At 35.7% G+C, this 11716-nt stretch overlaps 1 pseudogene; it reads right to left on the bottom strand.

Annotated features, from left to right (window-relative positions):
* Positions 1–3800: 3800 nt before the first annotated feature.
* On the bottom strand, positions 3801–4101 carry LOC114209917 (10 kDa heat shock protein, mitochondrial pseudogene; annotated as a pseudogene).
* Between the last annotated feature and the right edge of the window lie 7615 nt (positions 4102–11716).

Below are 11716 nucleotides of genomic sequence, written 5' to 3'. Positions count from 1 at the left end.
ACAATATTCATAAACCTTCCAGAGCATCAAAGAGTCAAAGGTACAGTAGAGGCAACCATACATATTTAATGATTAAACAAATAATTGTGTGACATATGGCCATTAACCAAGTACTTTCACGTCAATGATCTCATGTGATGCTCATGAAATTTGTATGAAAAAGATTGAGTAGACATCAATTTTATCCCCAATTTACAGAGGAGATACTGAGATTCAGAGAGGAAAGTAATTTTTCATAACTCATACCACTAGGAATACATCATGAAGTGGAACTTAAATCAGATTTCTGGACTTCTGAACTTGATTTTCTGCCTCTATTCCACAGCTCTGATTAGACTTGGCCATCAAGTCCCAATGTGGTTGAGGGTCAGAGTTGAGTACTGGGAACGACCATGTCCACAAAGTTTATTGTCACAGCCATTGTCATGGTAGCTGACTCCTCACTCCCCAACACCCCTTTCAGCACATACGTACACACACAACTAAAGCCTTGTAAAATAAGGGAAGCTGTGGCCAAGAGCACAGACATGTGATAAAGATGAGATTTTATTTTGTGCAACTTTGCTCTTTCTCTTTTTTTAGAGGAATTTGTATAGATGAACATCTATTATTACTCTGTAGTTGAGAGTAATTATGTTTTGGGTTCTGCATCATTAAATCTTATTGTCTATGCTGGGGCCTCACTTGAAATTCACTAAATCCCTCCTCAAAACATAAACATTGAATTCAAGGAAAATCCATTTAAGTTTGTTTGGGTATTATCAATCCTGGCTTCCCTGAGTACATCAATGTTTGCAAAGGCTAACCTGAGTGTGGCATATGAACTTTAATCACTGAAATTCTACATTACTTGTGAAAACTAAATTGTGAAAGTTTTGATCCAGTTTGGGGATCTGGTTATATATACCATCAAGTTGATTGGCTCTGTAGAATTAGAATGTAAATTTATCTAGGTTTGGTTGAATTAAACATCTTTTTAACTTGGGTTTGTCTATATTAGTTTTAGGTTGAAAGCCTGGGATAAAGATTTTCTTAAAGTTAAGTTACTTTTGTAAATAAATTTTCCCTAATATCAGTTTGTTTTTCACCATACAAAGAAAACTAACAGGAGAACTAAAATTGCCTTATGATGTAAAAATTATTAAACCTATATGTGCTTGCTCTGAAAGGCAAAACACTTCTCAGGATTACAGATGCATATGCAGTGCATGCCACTGTATTCAAGACATTGCTATATTATGTAGAATTATATTAAAATTAGAAACCTGACTTGAAAATTTGTGTTCATTTAGCAGACCATAACACAGTCACTCCCAATTTCTCCCCAAATACACACAGTGGAAAAGCAAAATATGACTTTACCACACTGAAAATGAGCTTTAAGAAAGCTGTGCAAATAAGCACTTAGAACAATGCTTTGCACTGATAGGGCCTTTGCACATTCAGCTCCCCGTGGTTGTATTTCTCTTCTATATGTTCTTCATCTAGGTAATCTCTACTCTTCCTTCAAATTTCAGATCAAAGGGAGATTTCCTTAGGAATGTATTTTCTGACCCCACCTGCCACCACATTCCCTGCCTTGGTGCTTTATGAAACATTTATTCAAAGTGCTTATTTTACTAATTTAATATTCATTAGTATGATCACTTGGTTAATGACTGTCTATAGTATACTATAAACTGAGTAAAGAATTGTATTTTTTTAAAGATTTTGTATATTTTTTTATTTGAGAGGGGTGAGAGTGAGAGAGCACAATCAGGGGGAGCAGCAGAGAGAGAGGGAGGAAGCAGGCTCCCCGCTGAGCAGGGAGACCAACATGGGGCTCGATCCCAGGATCCTGAGATCATGGCCTGAGCCAAAGGCAGACACTTAACTGACTGAGCCACCCAGGCACCCCAAGAATTGTATTTTTTATCACCATTATTTCCCTAGTACAAAAAATGTCTGGCGTAAAATAGTTTCTCAGCAAACTATTGAGAAATGAATGACTGAGTGAATTGTCACATAGTAAGAACTGAATAAATGGTGCGCAGCATAGTATTTTTTCTTCTCTATCTTAATATGATGCTAACTTATGGTTTCTGAAATTTCAGATGGGCGTGGTTTTGATGTGATCTCTACATGCTTATACATTGACCATATGATGACTACTCCCTAATGAATCTAGTAGAACAGTGTGAAAACCATGTCTAGCTGAACCCGGAATAGCACAAATGTTTCATAACTCCAGTAAAGGCTTAGTGGAGTAGATACACAAAAACTACGAAACAACTGAATGAAGAAAATTCCTACAGGAACCCAAGGTTAATTTTTAAAAAGTGCCCATTTCAATAGATACCTGGGGTGACTATTTACCTCAAGCTGTACCAAATACAAATTTGGACAGCCATAATTTTACTGTGCTATTTTCATATTTTTATTGGGCCTGAGTACTGCTGTCTTTCACAGGTTTCCCCTTTCACCGCTTTTTTTTTATAGGCCTTCAGATTCGATAACATCCAGAACACAATAGGGCCTTTGGTAGAGAAGGGCTGTCAGGATTGGGCTTCTTTATGAGAGGTTAAATTCTCCCAAGCAAGCCCTGGTAGTGGAATATATTGAACCAGAGGAGCAAAGCGTTCTAGACATTGTATGTTTTCACATACTCAGCTCAAAGTATCAATGTACGATAGGATAAGTTACTTATAAATTCAGCAGAAGAGAACCAGATGAATATCAAAAAGCAAGTATTGAACTGAAAGCTGATCAGCACCCAAATGGACAGCTAAATAGGGTAAAGACTATACACGCTGCTTGTGCTTAAACACAGAATATAAATAGATCTAACTCCCTTGAGAATGAGTTAAGAGGGGAAGGAGAGAAAGAAAAGCAGCAAGAGTAGAAGAAGGATATATATGTGTGTATGTGTATATGTGTATCTGTAGATACATACTCACACACAATTTATGGCTATAATATAATACTGCTGAGCCAGATAAAGGGAAAATCAGGTTTATGAAAAAGGAAGACATAGTTTCAATATTTTTTTAAGAAATTTGAAGAAAATCTCAGAAAATACACTTATTATCCACTGTATACAAGCCATTCCAGCTATGAAATAGGAAAAAGTCATTAGAAGAGTAAATTCAGAAATAAAAATATCCTGAGATTAAATTGAGAAGTGGATGGCCCAAGAAAGGATTAAAAAATAAAAATGTAGCAGCAAAGTAAAAATCCACGATGATGACCCTAAGGAGAGAATTGTTACTATGAAACATGAGAGCTGCAAAGATCAAACTTGAGAAACACTCTTAGATGAAGTAGAAAAGTTTGAAGAGAAAAACAATGACAAAGAATATGATCAATATGGAGGGAAAAGCTTCTTGATTCATTTTTAAAAACAACTGTGTACTTGAGAACAATAAAATTGAACAGAGGAAATGATAATATCCAATACTGAAGAAGGTATTCATAAGCTGAAAAAAGATCTGACCATCAAGATTGAAAAGCTTACCTTGCTCTAGGCAAAAATCAATGAAAAGAGAGCCATGAATTAGATATGTCTGACAAATATTTGGATTATAAGGGTAGAGAATAAAATCCATTGGTTTTAGAGTATGTAAAAAAAAAGGAACATTACTGAGGAAAGAAGTTAGATTGGTCTCACACATCCTCTCTTTATTTTTATTTTTTATTTTTATTTTAGTTTGGATACTATTAGCTTATAAAAAAAAGAGACATGAAAATTATTTACATGAAAGATTTCACAACTTCACTGGAATGGGAAGATTCACTTCATGTCATTTCAATAATGATTTATTTCAGTCTACCTACTTTCTGAGAATGTCACCCTCTCTAAATAAGAAATAATCCATGTCATCTAGAACTACTTTGGTGCCTCCATATTCTGAGAGAACTTTATCTCCAACTTTCACACTAAGTGGTTGAATCTCTACACCCTTTCCTTTAGGGCCTGATCCACCAGCTTTTACTGTTGCTTGCAATATTTTCCTTGAGATTTTTCTGGAAGCACAATGCTTCCTTTGGTTACAGCTTCAGCTGCACTCCTTTTAACTAAAACTCTGTCAAAGGAAGAAACTCTCTAAATGCCTGTCCTGCCATGACTTTGGCTAACGCAATTCCTACACTGCTCTGGAGCTGCCATGGCTGCAAGGATACCCGTAGTCTGGCCCTTGGGCCAGTTGAACATGGGAAAATTTCACACATCCTCTCTTTAAAGCTTATGACCAGAATATAATGGAACACATATATAATTTTGTCCTAAAATTATTTTACCTAGAAAACTTGTCTTTCATGTGAATGCAACAGACATTCTCAGAAATGCAAGAACACGTAAAATATACTACCTGTTTAAAAAATTACTTGAAGATGTATTCAGATTGAATGAGAGCTTGATCTTAAAGTGAAAGAATGGGAACTTTGCTGTTGGTTTCTTCTAATTCCTTAACCACACGGAGGGAACTTGAAAGATGAAATTTTTAATGTTTTGATATTTTGAAAAAATATGATATGTGATATTTTGGGAAAAAAAAATTGGCTACATAATATTTTGATGAATCTCCTAAACTAGAAACAGGACATCTTCCTTCTACAACAGTGTATATAAGCAATACAAATGCAAAAATAACATAAAGATGAGCAAGGAGTAAATGAAGATGAAGCTAGAGTAAGTGATAATCTGGTCCATCATGGCCTTATATGCAGATGCAATTGATTGCATATTTATGCAATCAATTTGAACAAAAGAGACCTGAGTAAGGTAGAAGGGCCCACAGGTGACCATTAGGTGACCCATCTGAAAATATCCATAAGCCTTAACTGACCAATGGGTTACTTACACCCAGACAGAGGTACCAAAAAAAGGAAAATTCTATAGTTCTCATACCTCCTCACCTTCCCCCTTAACTACAGCTACCCCAGCCCGCAGTACCTGCTGGCAGTCTTTCTCTTACTGTCCTGCTCACTGCTCCCTTGTGGTGTATTCAAAAACTTCTATCTCCTTTTTTTCTATCTTAATTGAATTCTTTCACTGCCTGCACTGCTGGTTTCCACCTAATCGGATGGCCCTACATTTAGTGGCCCCCCCATCTGATTGGGAGACCTCCACATTATAAGATAGTGTAGCAAATTTGGTGTACAGAGTAAAAGAAAAAAAATTAAAGAAGAAATATAAAGAAACATAAGACACAAAGATCATAAAATAGAGAAAAGATTGAAGATAAAAATTATCAAGTAAATGAATTTTAAACTCTTTTTTAAAAGTTAATACGTAAGTTGAAATAACAAGATTTAATCTCATAGTAACTTTGAGAAATCCATATAAAACAAATGGTACACAAAGATTAAACATTAAAAATTGATAAAAACATATTAAATAAATACAAAAGCAAAACCAAATAGGAATTAAGTAAGACTGACTATAATACAAGAAAACAAAATTAAATATGATAAGACTCCATTTACATTGTCATAGATTCACAAAAAGTTAGAATAATCATTAACCCTTTGTCCTGAATAATCAAGCAACAACATATTAAGCAAAATATCATAATATTAATACACAGAAATAATAATTGTGGGAGAATTTACTATACCTCTTTATTTTTTAAATTTAAAGTAGATAAAATAAATGAAGATATAGAGTTTATACAACGTAATTACTAAGGTTGAATCAGTAGATTAATAACAAAATTCACAAGCAGCTATCAGAGACTAGACTTTTTTATGTTTACCATTAACAAACTTATTGTATGCCAGGATATTTATGGGACAGGAAGAAATGAGGCAGATGATGTTAGATAAGTAAGCAAGAATCTGGTCATTTATTGCCTGATATATCGGGATAAATAATTTGAATTTAATTTTAATTACAATGGAAGACATAAAAGGGTTTCAGAGTGTTTTAAAACAATCTTTTTTTTTTTTTTTTTTTTTTTAGTTACTGCATGGTAATGAATTAAAGAGAACAGCAGTAGTCTGAGAGATAGAATGACTTGGTCTTACATATTAGCAGTGGCACTTAAGTGTAGAGGCCACTTTTATGTAAACTAAGTTGAGAAGTGGTCTAATTCATAAACTATTTGGTGGTAGCAATAACAGAATTGGGTGTGTAATATAAAGAAACGAGAAAAGTAAAGACGTCTTACAAGACTTTGGTTATAGTAACTCAATGAGAATGAATTTCTTAGGACGAACAGGTTTTACTAAAGGGGAAATAAAGCATGGGAAATAAAGGATCAGGTTTAGATATAATAAATTCAAGGTGTATCTAGACTTCCAAAAGCAGGTTAAGTAGTCAATTAAATATGGAAGTGGAGTTCAGGGGAAAGTTTTCGGTTAGAGAATCCATTCTGGGAATCATCAGCATATACTTACAACCACAAGAATGGGTGAGCTTAGCAAGAAAGAAAGTCTAGCAAGAGGTGGAAAGTAAATGTAAAGACAAGCCTTGGAGCACTCCAACATTAAATTTGAGAAGAGGATGAGGCATCTAGCAAAGAATTTAAGAATCATTAGAAAGGCAAGAAAAAATTGGATCAATTTTTTTTTTTGTCACTCAAGCTAAAAATATATGTATTTGGAGAAGGGTCACGTATGTAAGTGTTGTTGAGAGGTAAAGTAAGAGGAAGACTGAGAACTGACCATTGGATTTGGCAAGTATATGTCATCGATAATCTTGATGTAAACACGCTTGCTGGATTTATGGAAATGGAAGTTTAATTGGGACAGAATAAGAATAATAGAGAGGAGAGACGTTGAGTATACATAACTCTTTTGAGAATGCTAAGTAATAGAAGTTTAAGTGGCTGTGGAGTCAGGAGCAACATTTTCTTCGATTGAAAGTTCTGATAGCATGTTTGCAAGCTTATGGAAATGGTCCAGAGAGGAATGATCTGATGAAACAGAGGAGACTGGAGCTCTTTTCCAGCAAGAATTCTCAGATAGGTAGGATGAGTGCGTAAAGAGGAAGATCCTAATGGAATACTGGCTGTCTATCCATCGTCCCCGAAGGGAATGCAGAGGGGTATGGGAACACGTGAAGGTAGGTTTGGCAGTGGGAGAATGTGGACGTTTTCTTCTGATAGGTTATTATTTTTCCCGTGAAATAAGTTCCTAGGGCATTGTTGATGATAAGAAATAGAAAGGATTAGTAGAAGCTTTAAAGGATTATTATTGAACTTGTCACCTTTTAGAGTAGAGAAATGAGTTAAATAGAGACATTATTAGGATTTTGGTTAGTCTCTAGGGCCCACTTGAGGTTTGTAAGCTTATACTGAAAGTGAGACTTAACAGCATGGTTGCGTGTTATTTCATAGCCATATTCAATTACTTTAGTGGAGACACAGAATAGATAAAGAACTGGTTATCTTTAAGGTTGGAGGTGTAAATTTTACAAGTGTGGTAGGCTGAATAACACCCCTGCCCCCAAGTATGTCCATGTCCTAATTCCTGGAACATGTGAATGCTTCTTTATATGACAAAAGGAATTTTGCACATATTATTATTTTTTAAAGATTTTATTTATTTATGGGCGCCTGGGTGGCTCAGTTGGTTAAGCGACTGCCTTCGACTCAGGTCATGATCCTGGAGTCCCTGGATCGAGTCCCGCATCGGGCTCCCTGCTCAGCAGGGAGTCTGCTTCTCCCTCTGATCCTTCCCCCCTCATGTGCTTTCTCTCTCTCTCATTCTCTCTCTCTCAAATAAATAAATAAAATCTTTAAAAACAAAAAAAGATTTTATTTATTTATTTGAAAGACAGAGAGCACAAGAGGGAAGAGGGTCAGAGGGAGAAGCAGACTCCCCACTGAGAAGGGAGCCTGATATGGGACTAGATCCCGGGACTCCAGGATCATTACCCAAGCCGAAGGCAGTCGCTCAACCAGCTGAGCCACCCAGGTGCCCTGCACATATTATTAAACTAAAAAGAGGATTTTGCACCAGTGAGATGGGGGGATTATCCATATTACCCAAATATGTCTGATATAATCACAGGATTCCTTATAAGAGAGGGTCAGGAGATCAGAGCGGGGAGAAGGCAATGTGAAGATGCAAGCAGAGGTTGGAGTGATGCAGCTAGGAGCCAAGGAAACACATCTCTAGAAGATAGAACAGGCAAGGAATGGATTTTCCCCTGGAACATCCAGCAGGAATCAGCTCTGCTGACACCTTGATTTCAGACCTGTAACATCAATTGTAGATTCCTGATCTCCAGAACTGTAAGAGAATAAATCTGTGTTGTTGTTAGCCACTAAGTTTTAGCAATTTGCTATAGGAGCAATAGGAAACTGATAAACCAAATGATTTCAGTGAAGGAAGAGAGGAGCAAGGGAGTTGAGGTGTGCTGCAGCAGAATGATCTTAATGATAGTAAGGAGGGAAATAAGAACATGGGGCACTAATGAACATGGGGAGTGGTAAAGCACATTATAACACAGTAAAAATAACAAAACTAAAAAAATGGGAAGAGAAAAGAAAGAAGAATAAGCTCATGTATTGTTATTCGGGTATAGGTAAAAGATAAAGGATACCATTAAAATAGACACAGCAGGGGCGCCTGGGTGGCTCGGTCAGTTAAGTGTCTGACTCTTGGTTTCTGCTCAGGTCATGATCTCAGGGTCCTGAGATTGAGCCCCACATCGGGGTCCATGCTCAGCGCAAGCTGCTTGAGTTTCTCTCTCTCTCCCTCTCCCTCCTCCACCTTCCTCTCTCTCTCTCTCTCAAATAAATAAATAAAATCTTTAAAAAATAAAATAAAATAAAATAAAATAGATGCAGCAGAGAGTAAAAGGATAAATAAAAAAAATAAGAGGGCCACAGTCATAAACAAAGATAGAATACAAATATATAAACGTGTTTTAATTATGAAAAGAGCTAAAAAATGAAAGACAAAGGATATATGTCACATAAAGAAGAAATAGCAATTATAATACACATCATAATTATAACAAAATGGTGTGACAGAGTTAAACATCTTAATCATATATTGTATTCAAAATACACCTAAAATAGTGATATAGAAAGGCTAAACCTAAACATGGACAAAGACAATATTTTGTTTTATTAACCACAAGAAAAGGATTACAATCCTAATGTCAAAGTAGAATCCAAACTAAAAAGTATTGAAGATCACAAAAGGGCACGTCCTAATGCTAAAAGATATATTTATAATGAAGATATAATAGTCACAAATGTAAACACATCAATTCCCTTTAAAAAAAGAGAAACTGCAGGAGTTGCAAAGAAAAATGGGTAAATGCACTAATAAAAGGATTTCATTCACTACTCTCAATATAAGACATTTCGATATATATGTATGAATCCTATGTGATTTCACAAATTTGGAATCATGCAAGATCTTATTAGTATATCAACTGTGAATTTTTATGATTACATTTTCTGTTTGACATGTCAAATTAAGTTCACTGTTTAGAGCTGTATTTGTGGTGGTATGTGTGTTTGTAACTTTAGACAGGTATCTGATTCGCCTGGCCCTTTTAACAGTGTGGGAAATGTCTGTCAGTCATCAAAATAAGGTAATTGATCTACATGTTGACTTTTGCCCCAAATAATTAAATTAAATTATTAATCCTGATTAATCTTAGTTTTCAGATAGCATAAAATCTCTCACGGGAAAAGCTGAGATAAACACATCAATTAGCTTAAAAGAAAGGAGTGGCTTGGGGCACCTGGGTGGCTCAGGGGGTTAAGTGCTTGCCTTCGGCTCAGATCATGATCCCAGGGTCCTGGGATCGAGCCCCACGTCAGGCTGCCTGCTCAGCGGAAAGCATGCTTCTTCCTCTCCCTCTCCCTGCTGTTCTGCCTACTTGTGCGCGCGCTCTCTCTCTCTGTCAAATAAATAAATAAAATCTTTAAAAAAAAAAAAAAAGGAAAGGAGTGGCCAGTTTAGATTCACATTGTACTTCAAGGTATTGACACACACATTTTTTAATAGCTCCTCAGACTCCTCTTTCTATGCAACCTTGAATCATGCTGTGAACTGATCCAAAATGACATTTCAGTCTTTTGCTCCATCAGTACCCTTCTCTCTATCATGTCTGATTCTTATAAGAAATACTGTCAGACATTCTGAGAACTATCTATCACCAGGGAGTCACATGAATGCAGAATCAGATAATTTAAATCGTATACATGATGAACAAAAGATAATCCATTTGGGGAATGGGAGGTTAAAAAAAAAAAGGTCACTCCAGTTCTGATAATGTCCATAGCAGTAAATCCTACATTTTCCTATTAGATAAAGTAATATATTAGATATTTACAAAGCCTCTTTCCTACTCACACAGAAAAATTCATAGTTATACTGAGTGATAATTTTGAGGCACAGTACTATGATAGAATCCTCTAAAACATAAAAATTGGGCAAGAGACCTTTGTATTCATCTTTAAGGGATTTCTCATGAACATTTTCAGAATAATTTCAGGTTATATGAAAAGGTTATATAGAAACAAACTGGAATTGTATATTGACATGTGTATTGTTATTCTCTATATAATCCCATTCATGACCTTTTTCAGCAATGAAAAAGATCACTGAACCACCTTTCTTTTTTCCTTTATTTCTCTCTAGGTTTGGCCATTTTTTTATTAATTTTCTCTCTCTTTCCCCTTGCAGTTGACTGTCTCTAATCAGGCCCTATTTCTCTAACTGTATTTCTCCCTTATCCCACTTATTGGTCTCTGATCATGTGCTGTGGATTTGTCCTTCTGTGCTTCAGCTTCCTTAGTTGCCTTTACCTGGGTGCCTTTATCCACTACTATTTTTGATATTATAAATTCTCACAATCTCTCAGATCCCATCTTCTTCCTAAAGCAACTGTAGCTAATGATTATCCCCCCTCCCTTTGCCCTCCTAAGGTACTCATTTCCTACTTTTTGTATGGATGCTTTCTTTTGTTTTTTTATTGGTTTTTATCTGTATGTTTTCTGTCCCCAAATAAAGAAATGGGGCAATTTTGTACTTATTCTCAAAAGTTGGATAAAATGTGTTCAGTAGAAATTTTTTTTTTATGTCATGATGTCCAGTAATTCTGCCATAATGCCATAAGTGAAATATATCTATGGTAATTAATCTTGTGGCATAATTTTAATAGAATCTAAGATATCATTGATCTCTGACTTGAGGAAAAAGACTGGTTAAGTAGCATTTCTCTTGCTCTCTCTTTTTAAAGATTTTATTTATTTATTTGTCAGAGAGAGAGAGAGAGAACACAAACAGGGGGAGCAGCAAGCAGAGGGAGAATCAGGCTCTCTGTTGAGGAAGGAGCCCAATGAGGGGCTCGATCCCTGGACCCTGGGATCATAACTTGAGCTGAAGGCAGACACTTAACCGACTGAGCCACCCAGGCCTCCCTGGTTAAGTAGTATTAAAAACAAAATGTATGGCAAAGAAATCTGTCCCAATGTGCTTCTGATATTTGAGAACTATTGTGTCTCTAGGGGCAAAAAATAACCAATTTACACAAAAGTAAAAACAAAATTTTCTTAATTTTTTCCTTGATGGGACAATTTCTCAATATTCCAATATGCCTTCCAGGGGCACTGAAATTAAATCTTCAATATGCTAGTCAACCTTTAAGCCCTACCTAACACATAAACATAGAGGAACACATGATGCAATTGATAAAGTCATAAAGTCATAGCTGGGATACTCTAGAATGATATAGATTAGTAAAAATTTTGAGTTTATAAATAAAAAA

This window comes from Eumetopias jubatus, unplaced genomic scaffold (assembly GCF_037043125.1).
Source record: "Eumetopias jubatus isolate StellerSeaLion01/CBP00866 unplaced genomic scaffold, mEumJub1_p1.0 scaffold_7, whole genome shotgun sequence".
In the NCBI taxonomy this organism is placed as follows: Eukaryota; Metazoa; Chordata; class Mammalia; order Carnivora; family Otariidae; genus Eumetopias; species Eumetopias jubatus.
Note: the sequence above shows the minus strand (reverse complement) of the source record. Positions and strands in the feature narration are given on the sequence as shown.